Raw genomic sequence first — 6,000 nt, 5'->3', positions numbered from 1 at the left:
TCGTGTAGTTCTTGTGCCAAGGCGGTTCCTTCTCCTTGTCTGCCTCAGAGACACTGCTCTGACCCTTTATAAACAAGAGGCATGTGAACTGGCCTAGAAGCCCCGCCCATTAGGCCCCGCTCCAAACACACTAGCTTGCTTTATGCAACTTCTTCCCGCCCATTTCCCGCTATGATGGACACCTCACTCAAGGGACCCTAGCGCCTTTCGGCGCAGTGGCAAAGTTACAGACACACATTGCCACTGGAGACAACTCTTCTGGCCCTTTACGCAGCTGTAGTGTAGGAAAAGCACTATACATTTACCCAACGAGGTAGCACTTACTGATTAGCCAGTAGAAAGTACTCGAGTTGAGTAAAGGTATTGCACAAAATGGTGGCATCTTCTTGGGTAAATATGCAGGGCAGGATTCATTCTGGCACGATGCTACTATCACAAAAATTAAACCGCAACCGAAAGCACTAATCTCCGCGATCACGCGAAATAACGCGTGATCGCGGAATTTTGTGCCGTTTCGCGATATTTTGCGAAAGGCACTTTCGCTAATTCCGCCCACCCCTAGTATTTTGTTCAGTGGCATTTTCCGTATGCTGTTCTTGTGCTTGTTCCCGCATTGTGCGTAAATGGTTGGGGTGGTTGTATCGCGGACATTGTACGTGTTATCTGGTGGCTATCGCATGCTACTGCCTTGTTGTGAATTCCACGTTGACACAGGGTTATTTTCCCATGATGGGCTGCGATATTGAAAGTTGCGTTATACTACTCTTGCAGTAGTTATCACACGTTCTTGTGAATATACCCCTAGGTCTTTATCCTCTATGATGTTTACAAGTTCTGTTGCTATTCCCTCAGCACTTTGGTCGGTGATTTTATGGAAGCCAACCAGGCTCTCATTCATTTTGATTAAGGTTAGAATTTCTTCAGTATTAAGGGACATTGTTACATATCAGATAACCAGGCTTAATTGGTCTTATTTTTTAATGTCCTGCTTATGTCCGTTATAACAGAGTGAAATGTTGCCTTTTTTATTTCACTAACTATCTCATTTTGCACTTTATTTGAAAGCGTCATGTTTTTCTCTACCTTCTTATGTAATCAGATGGTTTAAAACATAATCATTTTGGCCAAAAGTTTAATGACTGCCAAAAAGTTACCACCATCTTTTTCTTTCAGTTTTTCTCCATGTCCTCTGAAAGGTATATTACAAGTTGACAACAGAAGTGTAACAACAATGATCTTTCACAGAATTTGTGTCCAATAGTTCACTCACTCTTTAACCCCTGGTCCCAGTTGTGTATCGATCGTCTCATTGTGCCTCCATCTTCCATGTACAGCACAAGCAGCTAAATGTGAGTGTGTCATTTCATGTTCTTTAATTTTCTGAGGCAAGCCTTGCCAATCTTTTATACCATTAGCCCATCCCTGCTGATAGGATGACAGTTTTCTATCTGCAAAGAGCCAACAAGGTTCACAGTATGTACTGTCCATTTTTAAAGAGTAGCACAACCGACAGTCTTTGAGTCTTATCTCCGGTCCAATTTGCCTTGTAGTAGTACTTTGTGGAAAAGCACCTGTTTGTATTATCTCATGGGAAGAGTCTTCTAGGCTTGCATGGGCCACTTCTAATGACAAACCTTCGTAACTCGGTATCATGCAAAGGTTTGGCTAGAAAGATCCCTATATCACTTGGGTACAAATCCTTGCAAAACTGACTATTGCTGGATTCTAGTTCTTCCAAATGTAATTCCACATCCTCACTCATAATGCCTTCACTTTCTTCTTCAATGTTTGGATATACTGCTGAAACAAGTTGCACATTTGTAGGTTCTAAACTTTCTTTAGCCACTGGTAGCAGCGGTGAAACATCTGGTGCGGTTACAATTTCAGCACTTCCTTCACTCGCTTGTAAGAGCAGACTCGGAGATTCATCAGGTTATGGTGTAATCTCAGTTTCTGAACTTCCTTCAGTTACTGAGAGTGGTGCAGGCCTAACTGGTGTACTTGCAATTGCTCCCACTCCTGCAATGGATGGAAGCACTGCTGCCACAGATTTTTCTGTTGCTTTTTATGTTTACTGTAGTTGTTGGCTGCAGTACTGGCACCATTGTTGCTTCAATGCTAAAAGGTTCATCTGTGGTTTGATAAACTTTCTTATCTGTTTATTCATTTCTTTGAGTGAAATGTAATTGTAGAAATTAAATGTGGTGGCAGTGTGCACAACTATGAAGGTAGCAGTAAGAATATTTTTGTGCACACCACAAAGATTGTAATTGTGGGTTTTGTTCCACCAATGATGCCTAGAAGGAAGGAAACTACAAAGCATATTTAACCACTATGGTAACTTAAAACTACCTTACCAACTATTGATGTTAAGAGTTGCAGCAAGGCATACTTGAAGATAGGCATGGAGGAATGGATGAAAGAAGGTGAGTACTCAGGGCAGAGATAAAAGAAGGAAATAGCAGTAGAGATTGGATTAAGAAGGTATTCACTCAAAAGTTAGATGAGGAAGATGAGAGGCAAGAATGCAGGAGATGAAGGGATAGATACAAGAAGGCATGAACTAAATAGACGGCTGCAAGGAGGTAGGGTCTAAATGGACAGAGTCAAGAAGACAGGAGATGAAGGTATGGAGAAGTCTTGAATGTATTGTTATATTTATAGAGGGCCTACTACCCCTATGTGGAGCTCCGAAGTGCTTGTGTTTGCCTACATGAGTAACTAGCTACAATAAGTGTACGGTGTGTGGTTGGAACTGCGTTGTATTTGTTTTGATGCTATCTTGCAAGTGTTTCCATTCCATGTTGTGTTTGAGGACCGCTGACTGGAGTGTGTGCAGCTTATTGTACAATAGGATGCAAAGCTTAGCAATCCGATGGATTAAGAGGTGGAGGAGATATGCACACCATTTTGGTTTTCATCTCTCTGCAGGTCCATTTATGGTATTTTGTTTGTTCATAATCCCACTTTGGGGATTACTGCACTCAGTGGTCCATTTTGAAATGCTGTTTATACTGTTTAAAGTTAATGGTCCTGAGTAGGAATTGATTAAAGGGTAGAGGATAGTGGAGATATCTACTGGAATGGACTTTGGTAAAAGCATCCCATATTTGATTGTCATTCCAAGGTGTAAAGAAGCGGTAAACTGTAGCTAATTGGATTAGATCAGAATAATCTTTGTGCTGCATCACACATCTGCAGCCGGTTCAGCTGACTGCCTGTGAGCTTACTCAAGGTGAGCATGAATGATGAGTGTGTGAGTGTGTACTGCGCAACACGAGTGAGTTCAAACTGAGTGCATGAGTGATATATGTATATAGCAGCAACAATGAAGGAAATTTAGAGAAGTGCCCAGCGTTAGTTCCCAGATCTGTTTTTCTTTCAGGGAGTAGTTCACACATTAGGGTATGCCCTGACAAAAACATACTCTTTGCATCTTAAGTGTCCATGCAAAAGTCTTTAATTATTGTCCGTCCTTGTTTAGACACGAGACAAGTTGCCTTCTACTTTGATAGAAATAACATTCGAAGTACATCATATGCATCATATGCTTGATTACAAAGTTATCTTCACATAGTAGTGAGACAGAACAGCCAACACGTGTTTCGTGAAATTGATTTGCTTCTTCAGGGCTTCGAAATTTCAATAACATCAAGCTAAAATTCTTCACAACTCTTGATAAAGGGATCCCAATGGTCATCCTTGCAATATGTACTGTGTAGTAAGAACTTCCAATATTAGGTAACATGGCTATAGCCTCCCATCGATATGAACACCAGCCAGTCTTTTTCTCTTACATGGTTATGGTAGAATAGTGTAATACACATTAAAATAAATGCCAGACTAACTACTCTCCATGAAACTATTTTATGGATGCTGCATGAAACATAAAAACAACATTTCCTTACAAAATACATTTAATAGATACACTTATCACTGATATTGAAAATAAAGCAAATGAAAGTGGTATTTAAAACAATGTTTTTAGGAATCATTCAATTTAATCAGGGCACGACTCTACAGAACAGAGCTTGTTCTATCAGGGGGCCCTTGAAAGTCTTAGGCCCTGGGCCAGAGACCATTTTGTCCATGCATTAAAATGTCTCTGGATGGCATTGGCCTTTAATGGATGCAACAATCTTCCATCCAGTAATGGCAGCTTAAGAGGCAGCACTCGTGACCTGGGTAAAGTAAAGGAGGCCAATACACTCCATTCCCATAAAACAGGCCTGTGCGAATAATCCCAGCCCCCTCCCCAAATGCACAAAAGACATATACTGAGGACAGGGACCCTCCGATGGAGCTAGGAGTCAGGCCAGCAACCCTCCAAAAAAGTAGCTGTGCGGTCATCACAACCGCAATAGGTACTCCACCCACCCCCTCTCTCCCGACCAGAGGCACTGACTGAACCCTCCAATTAAAGAATCATCAATCAAACCAATCTCCAATGCCCTCGCTTGCAGGGCTGCATGCAGGCTCGCAAAATGCATTTGTTCCCAATATCGCTGGGTAAGGACAAGGTTTATTAAACTTGGCTATGTGGCTCGAGTCTCACAACGCAAGCAGGCCGGAGGTGGGGACCCTAAATTAAAGCAGACCCCACCGCAGAGAAGTAGGGAACATTCCAACTAGTACACAAAATAAATAGTTTAGGAACTATTACTATTCGTTTCGACCATCAGCCTCACTATGTCTCTGTCAGAGACTCTGACTCACCTGACCTGAGGGCTGGGGCCTGCAGCTTCGGTGAATTGGCACAGGCAGGCCATGGCTAGCAATTAGTAAATTATGGTCTCAGCTCACAGTGTCAGGATTTGAAATGTGTAGCGCCTGCCTAACCATTAAACTACACCTCCCAGAAGGCAATGTGGAGGAGGAGCCAGCGTCTACAAAAAGACGTGTTGCGCGCACGTTAACGTGCGTAATTCTGTAATTTTAAGGTTTTTGTTTCGGCGGCTGTGGAGACAAGAGCCGAGAAGTCTTGGTGAATTGTGAGGCGCTAATTCCTGCAGCGTGAGCCATATTCTGGGTGTCCGGCGGAGCACGTTCAAGTCCTGGTAAGGACTTCCTGGGGCCGAATTTGATCGCCGGATGGTCAGTGTGAGCTGGGACTTTCTGACAGCGTAAAACGGCATCAGCATTCCACCGGACAGTGAATGCGCGCCGATGGGAAGAGTCGGGTGGCGGTGAAGAAATCGCGGAAGCCTTTTTCGTTTTCCCCTGCGTACTAAGTACTGATTACGAGCAGCGGTGACTTAACCGTGTTTGCTCGTTGTAAAGAACAGCTGGTGGGCTTAATGGAGGCTTAAGTGTTCATGAATGTCATCGCTAGCGCAACAAGACAATGTGTCAGTGAGGAACTTATATTATGTTTGAGACTTTATAGGGGAATCTCTAATTTACTTTTATAGAGGAGTTGCTATCGTCTGTTGGAAATAAAATAACCAGGAGTGTGCCACGGACCCCTCTGCCTGGGTTCACGAACCTGAACTATTTTTTGGCGTTATGTTTACTTTTTCTGTCGAGACTTGGTCATTTATTTTCTTTGATGGATACCCACAAGAGAACCGGTGAGCAGGGGGAGACTTCGGAAGAAAGGGTGTGCTAGGCACAAGGTCCTATGGTGTTAGGAGATGGATGTGGCATGAGTGCGTTTTCAACTAATGTGTTCTGTTTTGTAGGATTATCCAACAAAAGGGATTTGTTGTTTTCAGGAACTAAATACGCACGTGAGATAGCACCTTGGTGGAGAAGGTATTTATGTCCCATTAGTGAGATCATATGAGAGTAGTCATATATGTCTATGTGTTTTTGATCTCTGTTGTTTTGTCTTATTGGTTCTCCTCCCTGCTGTTCCCTACCTTTCCTTTCCCTCACTTGATCGCCCTAATACTCCGTAACTTTAAAGTTGGAGCTTGGGGATGTCAAGGGGTGGACCCCTTTTTGCATCATTTGGACTCTGAGGAGTACAAAATCCCGACACACAGTCCCTCTGAGGCC

Source organism: Triturus cristatus, chromosome 5_1 (genome assembly GCF_964204655.1).
Source record: "Triturus cristatus chromosome 5_1, aTriCri1.1, whole genome shotgun sequence".
NCBI classification, from domain to species: Eukaryota; Metazoa; Chordata; class Amphibia; order Caudata; family Salamandridae; genus Triturus; species Triturus cristatus.
This window is presented reverse-complemented; position numbering follows the sequence as displayed.